Source organism: Triturus cristatus, chromosome 2_2 (assembly GCF_964204655.1).
Source record: "Triturus cristatus chromosome 2_2, aTriCri1.1, whole genome shotgun sequence".
NCBI classification, from domain to species: domain Eukaryota; kingdom Metazoa; phylum Chordata; class Amphibia; order Caudata; family Salamandridae; genus Triturus; species Triturus cristatus.
The window spans coordinates 789,590,290-789,604,427 of record NC_140582.1 but is presented as its reverse complement, the minus strand read 5'-3'; positions in this window follow the sequence as shown (position 1 = coordinate 789,604,427).

The following is a 14,138-nucleotide window of genomic DNA, read 5'->3' as shown; positions in this document are numbered from 1 at the left end:
ATAATCCACACTCAATTCACTTCCCACGGAACCACAAAGCTAGTCCCTCCTTCATATAAATAGGATGACATACTTCCCTTGATGTTAGCTTCCTATTAAGGTAAGCCCCAAGTTTAAACTGGGATGTTTCACAGTGAAAGGTCTAAAGTTCAGTGCTTCCCAAACTGTTTAGAATAACAACCCAATTTTTAGAGTAACAAATGTTTGCAACCCACCCAGCTTTAATGGGCAAAGGCAGAGGGGGTGGGGACTGTTTTTGTACTGTATACCGCATGCCTACCCAACGAGCCCCTCAGTGCTGGTAGCAAACCAGCGCTACGGTGCTGCATGCCAGACTTGCAATCAGAATAGGTATGTTTTCAGCTGATTTCTCATATGTCCAATCTGATGAGTGTGGGAGAGCGTTCCAGAGTTTGGGCACCAAATATGCAAAGGAGCTTCGGCCGCATCTTGCTTTCTTGGCCCTGAGGATCAGAAGTAGGTTTCGACCCTTGTTGTGCAATGTTCTTCTTTGCGTGTAGGCAGTTAACAGGCATTGAATTAGCTGAGGATTTTTTTTTTTATAGCGCGATGGACCTAATAGAGAGATTTGAACTGTATTCTCTTCTGGATTGGCAGCCAGTGCAGGGCTGTCAATGCAGGTGCTGCTGACATACGCTTGGGGATTTTATAGCGAGTACGTGCGGTGTTCTGGATTGCCTGCAGTTGATTTGCCACACATTTAGGGATGTCTAGGTAGAGGGAGTTTCCATAATGCAGACGCGAGTTCATTAGTCCTTGCACTACCACTCTACGGGGTGGACCTGGGAGCCAGCTTAGTTTTTCCTCAAAGTATGGAGAAGTCCAAAGCAGCCTGCAGCCAGATTCTTGACCTGAACGTCTGTGGATGGCCTGTCATCTATCCAGAATCCCAGGCTCTTGACCGAAGGGAAGGGTGCTGAAAGTGGACCTTGACCATCAGGCCAATGAAGTTCCAACCAGAGGGAAGGGTTGTTTTCCTACGACTAAGACCTCCGTTTTGTCTCCGTTCAGTTCCATATATCAGACATCCAGTTTGTTACTGGTTTGAAACATGTGTTTAACTGATTTGTGGTTTTGTTAGTGTCTGCGGTGAGTGAGATGATAATCTGTATGTCATCTGTGTAGGAGATCAGGAGAATTTCCAAAATAACAACCACGTTACAATTTCTTGTCTTGCTCTCCAACAGCAATTATTTGGACCACGCCCTTTGATATATCTTTATTGGACTGTGGCCAAGTTATTGATGTGTCCATAGCAGTAGCAGGTGAATTGCTCAGGCTTGGTACACTTGTCCAAGTGGGGTGCTGGCCTGTGGCATATGTTGCCTAAAATCACAAGGCTTCTGAACATTATTGGGATTTAAAATCAGAGATTTTAGAAAATGTATACAAAAAAATTATGCAGCAGAGAATGGGGTAAGGAGTCATACCCATATTTGGGATTTTAGTGCACATATGCCACAAGCCAGCACCCACTAATATATATTCTCTGAAAAAGCTAAAGGTTAAAGTGATGTTGTAGTTAGGTGAGAATTTCAGTGTCAATGTAACGTTTCAAACTCAAAACACAACAGAAATTCACCAGATGTTGTTGGAAAAGCTAACTATAACTTGTGACCCGGACATGCACTGCTTTTGACCTCACATATTATGTCACTCATGGCAAGTTCTATGACATTATTATGACATCACTGATGACTTTTCACATGACATCATTGATTACATCACTGATGACATCATCCAAGCTACTTTTTTTGGGTGTAAGTGTTTACAAAATGTTTATGGTCCTAATGGGTGATAGGTGTGTAGAGGTGTTGAGCATGTTATGAATTTTTGTGAACAGGACTAACACCTTGGGCAGGTGAGAGCTTGTGACTTGCACACAAGTTTTTGGGTTTTGAAAAAAGTTTGTAACAGTACAATGACAGTATGTAGTATTGTAAGCATCCTCGAGTATTTTGAGGGAATTGTTTCAGCATGATAATTTCTATATAGGACAGTCGACTGTGTGCACCAGGAACTTTCCCATGTACATGTGCTTTATAAGCCACCAAAGTTGATCTATCTATAATGTTTTCAGAAGAGTATAAAGCGTGTGGGTAGTATAACCTTCATGCATTGGTTGTTAACCATAATTAGTCTCTCTTTGGAGAGGTTTTGCATAGAGTAAATATTGTTCTTAATAGATATTGTATAACGATCTGTGTTATGCTCTTCACTTCATTTCTCAAGAGAGGTTCGCTAACTGTAAAGGGTTTGATACAGACTAAAGGCTATCTGTAATAGGGCATTACTTATGTAACAGGTCTTGAGTGTCTGGAGGAAGTTGGTTTTCTCTGAGCAGTTGTATACAGGTTCATTAGCTGTTATCCATCTATATGTGGCTGATTGTCACTGTGAGCTCAGTTTACCATGAGGTGTATGGTATAGGGTCAATGTTGCACATAATAGAAGCTTGTTTCACCTAAGGGGGTTGCATGTGTGATGGCATTAATGATGCTTCATATTTTTCTGAGTCATTTTGTACTTACTTTCATAGCTCTAATGCCATACTCGTTTATAGAGTAATGTGTACAAACGTAGCTTGGATGATGTCATCAGTGATGTAATCAATGATGTCATGTGAAATGTCATCAGTGATGCTCTAATGATGTCATAGAACATGTCATGATTGATGAAATATGTGAGGTCATAAGCATTACATGGGGGCGCAAGTTACAGTTAGCTCTTCTTACTAAACCTGGTGAATTTCATTTTTTTTTGTTTTATCAATATGTTGCGTTTGCATTGAAATTTTCACCTAACGATAACTTCACTTTAACCTATGGTGTTTTCAGTGAATTTCTAAGGTTTTTTTTAAAAACAGAAAATCAGATCCTATTTTCACACAACTATAATGTCACTTTAAGCTTAGTTTTTATTCATTGAATTTCTAAGTTTTTTTCAATGTAGATTAAGATATAATTTCAATTACTAACTATAACGTCACTTTAACCATTGTTTCTTTCTGTGAATTTCTAGTTTTTAAAAAATTGAAATCTATGTTAAATTACCATACATAATGCCTATCCCTGCCTGCAGCCAAGCACTTGCACGCAGCCTGCTCCCTCCTGGGGAAGGGGAGGGCTGGGGGGTCAGGCAGCCCCCTCCCAAAGTCAATATTGCTCCGGGGCCAAAACAATTATATTAGAGGAGGAGGTGCACTGCCTCCCACGCTGAGCCCAAATGGGCCCCAGGGACCTGATCCACTAGGACCATGCAGTAATTATAGGGAAGGGAACATGTGCCCCCCCTTTTTGATAAATCTACAAAAAAACGAGCATTTCAAAACCCGTTGTCGCGCGCACTATAACCTTACCCCCCCTTTTTGAGCCATGAGAGGCCCCAGGGATCCCATCCCCGGGGCCATGAATATATATTAGGGGCAAGAGGCACATGGTCCCCCTCCCCGAGCCCAAAATGAGCTACATATAGGAATTATAATGGAGGGGGAGCACATTGCACCCCATCCCTCAGCCTTAAGAGGCCTGAGGGACCCATCCCTTGGTGCCAAAAATGCTTCTTTTAGAGGAGGAGGCAAGTGGCCCCCTTTACCAAGCCAAATGTCCCTTAGGGACCCCATCCCTGTGTCCAAAGTCTAATTATATGAAGGGCAGACACGTTGCCCTCCCTTCCAAAGCCTAAAGAGGCCACAGGGACCCCAACCCCCGGGGCCAGACATTTTTGAATTAGGGGAGCGGGCAAGTGCCCCCCCTTCAAAACCCTCCCCCTCGGGCCAAAAATTAATGATAGGGTAGGCAGATCGCGCGGCTCTCTCCTCGAGCCTTGCAAGGCCCCGGTGACTCCATCCCTTTGGGCCCTCCCTGAGCCCAAATTAGTCCTGGTGGAACCTATTCCCAAGTTCCAAAGAATACTGATAGAGGAGGAGGGGCACGTGGCCCTCCTCGAGCCCAAAGGGGCTCTGGGGACCCCATCCCCCGTAACCATGCAGAAATTATAATGAATGGGGACACATCTCCCTCCCTGAACCTCAAGAGTCCTTCGGTCCTCCATCCCTGTGGCCAAATGCACTATTATGGGAGAGGGCATGTGGCCCCCCTCCACTTGCCCAAATAGGCCCCAGGCATTCCACCCCCCGGTATCAGAAATTAACTATAGGGGATGGGGTGTGTGGCCCCCTCCCGAGCCTTAAGATGACCCAGGCCCACATACCCTTAGGACAAAAAGAAATATTTCAGGGAAGGGGGTCATTTGGCTCCCTCCATGAGCCAAAATGGGCTCCGAGGAACGCAATTTGCGATTCCCTAATGCAGATGCATGTAGCCCTTCCTAAATGCGAACGGTGCATTTAGGAAGTGCTAATTACCATCAACTTCAAGTTGAAGGTCATTTTGCATGCTTTGACCCCAGGCACCCTTGAATTTGCAATTGCAATTTGCGATTACCAATTTGGTAATCACTATTTGCGAATGCATTGCCATTCATTCCTATGGGCCTAGGAATGAATGGAGTCAGATTAGTTAATATCGATTCGCAATTTCAGAATCGCTATTAGCTAATGTTAAGGAATCGCACATTTTATTGCGATTCCTACATGCTTAGGCATTTGTGATTACCAAATAGCGATTCCTTAAAAAACATAATTTGGTCATCGCAAATTAGGAGTTTGATGCATGTGCCCCTAAGTACCTGAGTCCTGTAATTGCTGCCAGCAACAGTTTTCTACAAGTTGTGGCAGCCAATCAGAGAACTCGCTCCAGCTGGAGAATTGGCCCAAGGGAAAAAAGCTCCCTGGGCCAATCAGAACTTGCTATTGTTTTAAATTGGGTTTGAGGGACTCACATGAGAGTCCCTAAAATACAACCATACAGATATACAATTATTTTTACAGCTTCATTTCTCAAAAACTACTGAATGTATTGACACCAAATCACAGAAAACGTGCTTTCCGGATCACGATCTCTGGGCCCGATTCACAGAATTAACTTAAGACAAAATCCTAAACTTACTACTTTTGGTATTCACAGAATGCACTTACTACTTTTGGTATTCACAGAATGCACTTACTACTTTTGGTATTCACAGAATGGATTTACGACTACTAACTTTACGTCCGCACTCGGGCCGTAAATTCCGGCCCGGAGGTGGAGCTTCCGGCCCGGAGGCGGGGCTTCCGGCCCGAGGTGGAGCTTCCGGCCCAGAGGTGGAGATTTTGGCCATGGCTAAATCTCCGCCACTGGCTGGAATCCCCACCTCCGGTCCGGAAGCTCCGCCTCTGGGCCGGAAGCCCCGCCTCCGGGCCGGAAGCTCCACCTCCGGGCCGGAAGCTCCGCCTCCGGGCCGGAATTTCCAGCCCGAGTGCGGACGTAAAGTTAGTAGTCGTTAATCCATTCTGTGAATACCAAAAGTAGTAAGTGCATTCTGTGAATACCAAAAGTAGTAAGTACATTCTGTGAATACCAAAAGTAGTAAGTTTAGGATTTTGTCTTAAGTTAATTCTGTGAATCGGGCCCTATGTTCCTGCCAAATTTTGTGTAAATTTTTGCAGTAATACTGTTCAAAAAAGTCTATGATAAGTATATGAGGATTTTGTGTTCTGGAACCACCCCCATTTTTCTTGGCTCCAGCTTGACGGTTCATCCTGAGACTTAACATGCACAAACTAGACAAAAAGTAACACTTGTTTAGGAACTTTTGTGAAGATTTGTGAAACAGTGGCAAAGTTATCATCAAAATAAAAATGGCATTTATCTATGGCAATGCTGATCTAATTTTTTTTATATATGTGTGTGTGTGTGTGTGTGTATATATATATATATATATATATACATATATATACAACTCCTCATTGCTAAGTAAACATCAAGCTTGCAGTCACAGGATTTGATGCACTTGCATGATGTAATTGTTGCCAATGTTCAAAATATGATTCTTCAAATAAAACTGTTTATCTATAGTAGTTTTAAAGTTTAAAGCAGTTGCATTTGCACTGTTTTCTATATCTATGCATCACGTGTTCTGTTGTAGAGCTTGAATGGTGATAGCAAAATAGCACCCGACATGTGTGATAAAGGCCAGTACCTCGGCCGAAACGCATAACAATGACTGCTTTACCAGATTAAATATGATGTTTTTAAATTGGGTCCTGTGCCGCGTTGGAGCCTGTTTTATAAAGTACGGGCTTTTGGTGGGAATGTGTGTTTTATTTGTTGGCATCGGAATCTGACGCGCCCGCTCGTTCAGGAGCACTGCGGTTGCCAATGCCATATGGATGATTGAATGCTAGTACATCCGCAGAGCTCCCGTGCTGTTTTAACAGCATTCTTACTTTATTATTTCTTAATGCATAGCCCACCAGGAGCCTCAGAATTCAAAACACCCGGCGGCACTGCAGGAAAGTAAAATAAAGCCAGGTTTTTTTTAAGTCTGAGGCCCACTGGAGGGCTATGTATTAAGAAATAATGAAATAAGAATGCTGAAGTTACACAGAACCCACTGGAGGGTAATAATTGATTTAAAACATACCACAAGTTCCAGCATGCATGGAGAGTTTTACCTGAGAGGCACACCAAAGGTCCATATAAATCATCAGCATGCAGAAAATGGTGTGAATAAGCATTTCTGTTAAGTTCCAGGACAGCCTATGATTAAGGAGGTAGGTGAACCGAAACACATCAGGCCATGGAAATGATCGGAATGAAAATGCTGGTTTTCTAAAATAAAGGATTTGGATGAATCAGCTTGCTGTTGAGTGCGTCCTCATCTTTGGGCAACGTGGAAGTTATCAAGACAGCTTCGCTGTCGCAACTCATAGCGACTGAACTAATAAACCTGCACTGAGCGACATCTCCTGAGTGTGCGCATTATTGGGATATTCTATGTGGGATATATATATAAAAAATAAATCTGTCTATGGTACATACATTAATAGCAGAGACAACACTGGTGATTTACAACAAAGCTTTATTCCAGCTTTGTTAAATGTGTACAATTGATTGATGTATTACGTTGGGACACATGCAGGAGTCAACTCGTTTGGAACTACCCACCATGGTGTAGTATTTCTATAGTGTCTATTGAAGCTGTTCCCCATGTGATGTCAATTGAATCAGCACTTGCACTTTAAAAATCTGGCACATTGTATGTGACGTTGTCATGTGAGCAAGGCTCTGAGGAGCCGAAACTTTATGGCCGTCGCTTTTGGCAAATAAATACTGATTGCACTTTACCTTGGTCCGTGTACCCTGCTTTTCGACGTCCGGAGGATTACCGAATCAAGCACGGTAATCAGGATATATATATATATATATATATATATATATATATATATATATATATATATATATATGTGTGTGTGTGTATATATATATATATATATTCACTTAAAAAACCATAGGTTTCACACATGTTATAGTTAGCTGGACATTTCACTCGTGAAAAACCATTGAAATTCCCCCGTTATAGTTAGTGCAGGCAACTATAACTCACGCGACCGCAATCCTCTGCTGATGACGTCAGATATTACATCACTGTATTTAGACACTTATTTACCCATGTCTTCTTCCACTGATTTTTAGCTATACATATATTACAAATATTTTTTTTTCAGAAAGACACATATGTCAGCAGTGATGTAATATCTGACGTCATCAGCAGAGGATTGCGGTCGCATGAGTTATAGTTGCCTGCACTAACTATAACGGGGGAATATCATTGGTTTTTCACGAGTGAAATGTCCAGCTAACTATAACATGTGTGAAACCTATGGTTTTCTAAGTGAATTTGCAAGGTTTTTTAAAAGCAAATTCCTAACTATAACGTGTGTGAAACCTATGGTTTTTTCAGTGAATTTGTACGTTTTTTTAAATGCTAAGTTATGTATTTATTTGATTTTTGTTTTTAAGGTTTTTCACCGTGCGCGTACCGTACGCGCACGGTGCGCTTCGCGCACGGTGCGCACGCTGTGGGTGCCCGGTGCGCTTCGCGCACCGCGCGCCCGTGTTACGCAGTTCGCGGGATTTTTCCGTTTCCACCGTACGCGCACGCTACGCGTACTCCGCGATTTTTCGCAAAAAAATGAAAGGAAATTTTGGTCCTTGGGGGTCCTTCTGGGACCAAAAACAAAATTTATAAAGGGGTCAGAGGGGAATTTGAGTTTAAGGACTACTACACCTCCAATCCCCACAAAATACTGCAACAACTAACAGAAGGTGCAAAGTCCATTCAAAAGGAATAGCAAGCCACTGAGTGCTGTGAAATAGTGCAAGAAACACCTCGGATCGTTAGTACACCACCCGACAGGAGTTAAGAGTCCATCAGCCCACCCTTACTGGCAGAACTTCGTCATCTGTGACTCTAGGGAACCACAGACTGGGCCCGTAATCACGAGCCACAGGCTCTGTTGGATGCACAGCCTGATACTTCCCAGAAAGAAAAATACTCCTGCCAGGGTGTGCACTCAAATCCTGAGGACTCCGGTGGTGTGCAGTGCTCAGGTGTGGATGTGTGTTAAAAATGAATACCTGGGCAAAAAATATGTTTATTGGAAATTATCCAGGTTCCATGTCTAAAAAAACCTATAGTCTTAAAAGAATAGACTAACTCCTGGCTCAGTTTTGTGTGGTCGACATGTTTCAGCAGTTATGGTCAATTGACCCGGCTTTCTTCAGGACCAAAAACTCGGTGGATAAATGAAGCTACTGCAGGAAAAACACATTAATTGTGATTCATGAACAATAGAATTAAGACGGTGAAAATACAAACATCAAGTAAACTTGTGTCGATGGCCACCCTACCGGACAAGCAATCTCGTGCTTGGACGTAAGAACTATGTCTTCCTTCCTAGAGGGAACCCGGAAAGGCAACCGTCAGAACAAAAGACATCTTACACATAACTCACAGCATTCATGGCCGCTATTCAGCAGTGCCTATTATGCACTGCCATCTTTACAAAAACCCAAAAATTATTGGTACAAATAAAGAAGCTTAAGAGCTATTTTAAACTCACCCAGCCTTTTGTGGGAGAAACGCCTCACCTCACCTGGCTGACTGCTCGGAGATAGAGGCACCGCTCTGTTTACATGTAAGGGCAAACAGACAAGTTGCATATTGATACTCATCTGTCCAGACTCTATACACATAACTTTAAACAAATCTAATAAACCTAAAAATGCCAAAGATCTGAAAAGGACCCTCACTGACATGCTAATGCAGGTAAATCATGTGATGTATTCGAAAACGATATCGTCATTTCCAAAATATGCCAAGGTTCAAGGAAAGGCATAATGTTTGTCCATGTAAAATATAAGATGGGTAATTATCAACTAAGTTGACCCCAAACATGGGAACAAAGGCACCTTTTAATTGAATATGATTAAATTAAACCCAGATTACTGAAGCAGAGTTCAACAAAGGGGTTGTGATCAGGTAACTCTGAGCCCTCAAACAAACCTTCAGGCTTAGGGATTCTCCATGTGAAATTTGAGGTAAGGAATTGTCATCTGTATTGACCCCACATAGAAATAGAAATACCTTATATATAAATAGGGTTAAATTAAGCCTAAGTTCTATAAACAGAGTTCAGCACAAAGATGGTAATCAGGTAATTCTGAAATCCCAAAAGAGCCCTCTTTATACTTGGACTGACAGACCAACCACCAGGACACGAGGACCCCCCTCCTTACCTGTCCGTCGGTACTTCAGACTAGCCTTCGAGCTGTCTGGGAGGTGGCGGCAGGAAGGGGAAGGGTCCTTATATACCCGCCTGGATTACATTAAGCGATTTAATTAGAATCAGGTGCAGGGGCGAGCAGAGTATCCATACCGTCACCAAAAGCACAGAGGGTGCGCCAACTCGGGACACTCATTTCGAAGCATGCGTGTTGCATGCACCGGCCGATGCGAATGAATAAGGCCGGTGTCACTGCCTCGCGCATGCGTATCAGTGAGCTACACTACATCAATGTAACGGACTCGAGTGCTGTGATTCTTCCGACCGTAATGGCACACGGATTAATTGTACAAGTCACACAGCGTGAGCCACTAGTTTTAATGTGTTCATATCGGCAAGTGTAGAAAAATACCGCTGATGTATCCCTAATAGTGAACCAAGGGGCGTGTTTGTAAACCAGAGGAAGGCAAGACAGATTGGTTGCTATCTACATATATATAATAGCCACAAGCTGTGATTATCTCAACCGCAATGGCAAAGACGCATGCGCGTCGGAGATTAGTTATACAAAACACAGAGCGCAAGCCAGTGGTTACAATATATGTATATCGGCAAGTATAGAAAATGGCATTGGGTTATCCATAACAATAGACCAAGGGTCATGGTAGAAGACTAAGGCTAGGGGGTCAGGAACTGTCCACCCTGCCCCCTTTTCACGTTCTCCACCTTTGTTTTTCACCCCCTCAGACTGCGAGAGACAAAATGGCGGCGACACTTCCTGGTTTCGACCGATTCGAATGTTTACTAAGATCTAACAACCAATCAGAATCGCGCTCGCGCACGGCAGCGTGCGCGTACGTTAAGTTTTACCGTACGCGCACGGTGCGCGCTTATAGATATATATATGCTTTTAAATGCTATTTTCTTAGGAAATACTGAACAGATTTACACCAGACCTGCAAAAGGCACATCCCTGACCTGAGGACTACCTCTCTGCCAAATTTCAAGTAATTCTGTTAAGCCGTTCGGGCTGTAGCTTGGACTAAAGGTCCTATGGAAAAATGTATGGGGAAAACGCGTTTTGGGACCCCCCCTTTTTCTCATCCCCCGCTTGACAAATCCCCCCAAGACTTTCAGGGAAGGAGCGGAGCGGAGCGCCCCACCTATTTTGAAAATTTCGCGAGGATTCATCAATCGGCGCCAAAGTTATTCCAAATAGAATGTTGCGGATTTCCTATGGAAACACGATCCTAACTATAACTATCTACTGGCGACCGCCAGTAGATAATGTATATATATGTATATATATATATATATATATATATATATATATATATATATATACATATATATATGCACAAAAACACCTTCTCCTTGCCAAAAAGATGAGAGGGACGCAGCTTTAATAGAGTGAGCACACCTGACCCCCATGTATGTACTCTAGCACCACCCATGCAGCTTGAGATGTAAAAACTACATGTCCCACAATGCAGCGTGATGTTGGGCCGGGGTGGGTGATACTTGTGGCCTGGATTGTAATTACTCACAGTGAGTGAAGGACCAATTTGAGAGCGTGGTCAGGTGAAAAATACAGCTTGGACTGAAGAAAACTGCCTCACTTGCCCCTACTTCCAGCTGCATGTATGTGTATATATACATATATATTCTCTATACATATATATATATATATATATATATATATATATATATATATATATATATATATATATATATATATATATATATATATATATATATATATATATATATATATATATATATATATATATATGTATATATATATATATATATATTACCTACTGGCGGTCGCCAGTAGGTAGTTATAGTTAGGACCACGTTTTCATAGGAAATCCGCAACATTCTATTTTGAATAACTTTGGCGCCGGTTGACGAATCCTCGCGAATTTTTCAAAATAGGTGGGGCGCTACGCTCCGCTCCTACCCTGAAAGTCTCGGGGGGATTTGTCAAGCGGGGGCTGAGATAAAAGGGGGGTCCCAAAACGCGTTTTTCCCATGCATTTTTCCATAGGACCTTTAGACACAGCTACAGCCCGAACGGCTGAACAGAATTACTTGAAATTTGGCAGAGAGGTAGTCCTCAGGTCAAGGAAGTGCCTTTTGTAGGTTTGGTGTAAATCTGTTCAGTAGATTCTGAGAAAATAGCCTTTAAATCAATATATATATCTGAGCCAGCTTACGGTGCGCTTACGGTACGCTTACCGTACGCGTACGGTGGCGTGCGCGAGCGCGATTCTGATTGGCCCTTAGATCTTAGTAAACATTCGAATTGGTCGAAACCAGGAAGCGGCGGCCGCCATTTTCTCTCTCGCACTCTGAGGGGGGAGCTGATAAACAAATGCCAAAAACATATAAAGGGGCTGTTTAGACAGCGCCCATGCACATAACCATGTTAGTTGAGTCTTCAAAGATCCCCCAAGGCAAAAAACGGTAATTTTTTATTTTTCGAAAATTTCGCCGATTACGCTTACCGTACGCTTACCGTACGCGTACGGTAAAAATGTATTAAAAAAAAAAAACCCACTCTCTCCACCCCGTGTGCAAATGGTGGCCGAAGGCCACCATTTGTGCATGGCATATGAGAGCACAGCATTTCCCAAAAAAATTTCAACAGATTACCTATCACAAGGAAGCGCATAATATGTCCTCCATGTGCGCACGGTGCGCGAAGCGCATCGTGCGTACATGGCCCATCTAGCGTAACGTGGGCACGCGGTGCGCATAGCGCACCGCGTGCCCACCGTGCGTGCACGGCACTAACTGCGTAAAGTGGGCGCGCGGTGCGCGAAGCGCACCGCGTGCTCACTGTGCGCGCACGGTGCGCAAAGCGCACCGTGCGCGCACGGAACGAACTGCGTTAAGTGGGCGCGCACGCCACGAATGGCGAAAAGTAACTTAGCATTTAAAAAAACGTACAAATTCACTGAAAAAACCATAGGTTTCACACACGTTATAGTTAGGAATTAGCATTTAAAAAACCTTGCAAATTCACTGAAAAAACCATAGGTTTCACACATGTTATAGTTAGCGGAAATTTTACTGATAAAAAACCAATGAAATTCCCCCGTTATAGTTAGTGCAGGAAACTATAACTCACGCGACCGCAATCTTCTGCTGATGACATATGTGTCTTTATGAAAAAAAAATATTTGTAATATATGTATAGCTAAAAATTTATGGAAGAAGACATGGGCAAATAAGTGTCTAAATACAGTATTAGCATCAGCAGAAGATTGCGGTCGCGTGAGTTATAGTTTCCTGCACTAACTATAACGGGGGAATTTCATTGGTTTTTTATCAGTAAAATTTCCGCTAACTATAACATGTGTGAAACCTATGGTTTTTTCAGTGAATATATATATAAATAAATATATTCAAACACGGATCGCTGGTCTCCCTGCCGCTTTCTCGGTGGCGGGCTCAAGCGAGGTAGCGATCCTCATCCAAATTTCGATGTGCCTTTTCATGTATCTTAAAAAGCAATCTCGAGCCCAACTCCGTAAACGTGAATCATTTATTTATAAAATGACAAACAAAACGCCCGACGTATTTCGGTGCAGGCGCACCTTGGTCACGGGTAATCGGCAGTTTGTAAACAGTGAAACATATAGTGCTTAAGCATTACAATAGAAGTAGGACTACCTGCCCCAACTCCATAGCAAAGACATTCAAACTTGGCATCCATTTTGAAATAGTCAAATTTCTAATGTTCTTTTTGTTCAATGCTATTATCATGTTTTTGCTTTCAATCAGTTGTACAGAGAGCTATTCAAGTGAATGTTATAATACCTCAATATTATCACCCAAAAACGTTATTGTAACAATGTATGCCGTAAATACACGGTATATACATTATATGCAGGTCGACGTCAAGTTCAATTAACGCGTAGACCACGGTGTTTAGGCCAACCAAAGACAAAACTTGTATATGTATTCAATTTAGTGAAATTTATTTTGCTGATGGCCTTTTTTGGTTTTGTACTAAGTGTTTTTCTAGCGAATATTTTGTAAAGCAGTTTGGGTTTGTGTATGATGGGATGTGAAGTGTGTAGTGATGGATGTGGAGTGATGGAATGACTGTGTATGTGAATCTGACAGAGTGATGGGGCTGTTGAGAGTGTGCACAAGTGAAGTCTGCATGAAAGCAAAGTAGTTTCTTTTATGTGTGTGAGGGTAGAAAGGGTGGTTAGATATACATGTTCAAAAAATTAAAAAATTCGAAGATGTTTGTATTGTTTTGTGATGTTGATTAATCTTTAATGTAAATTGTGCAAAACTTGGGATTAAATCCAATGGAAAAAGTGTTTGGTGTGACATTGTTTTTCTCAATGCACTGTAAATAGAGTCTTAAGGAGTTTTCTTTGTTATTTGATGAGTGCACCTAAGCATCATAGCAGCATAATCTGAT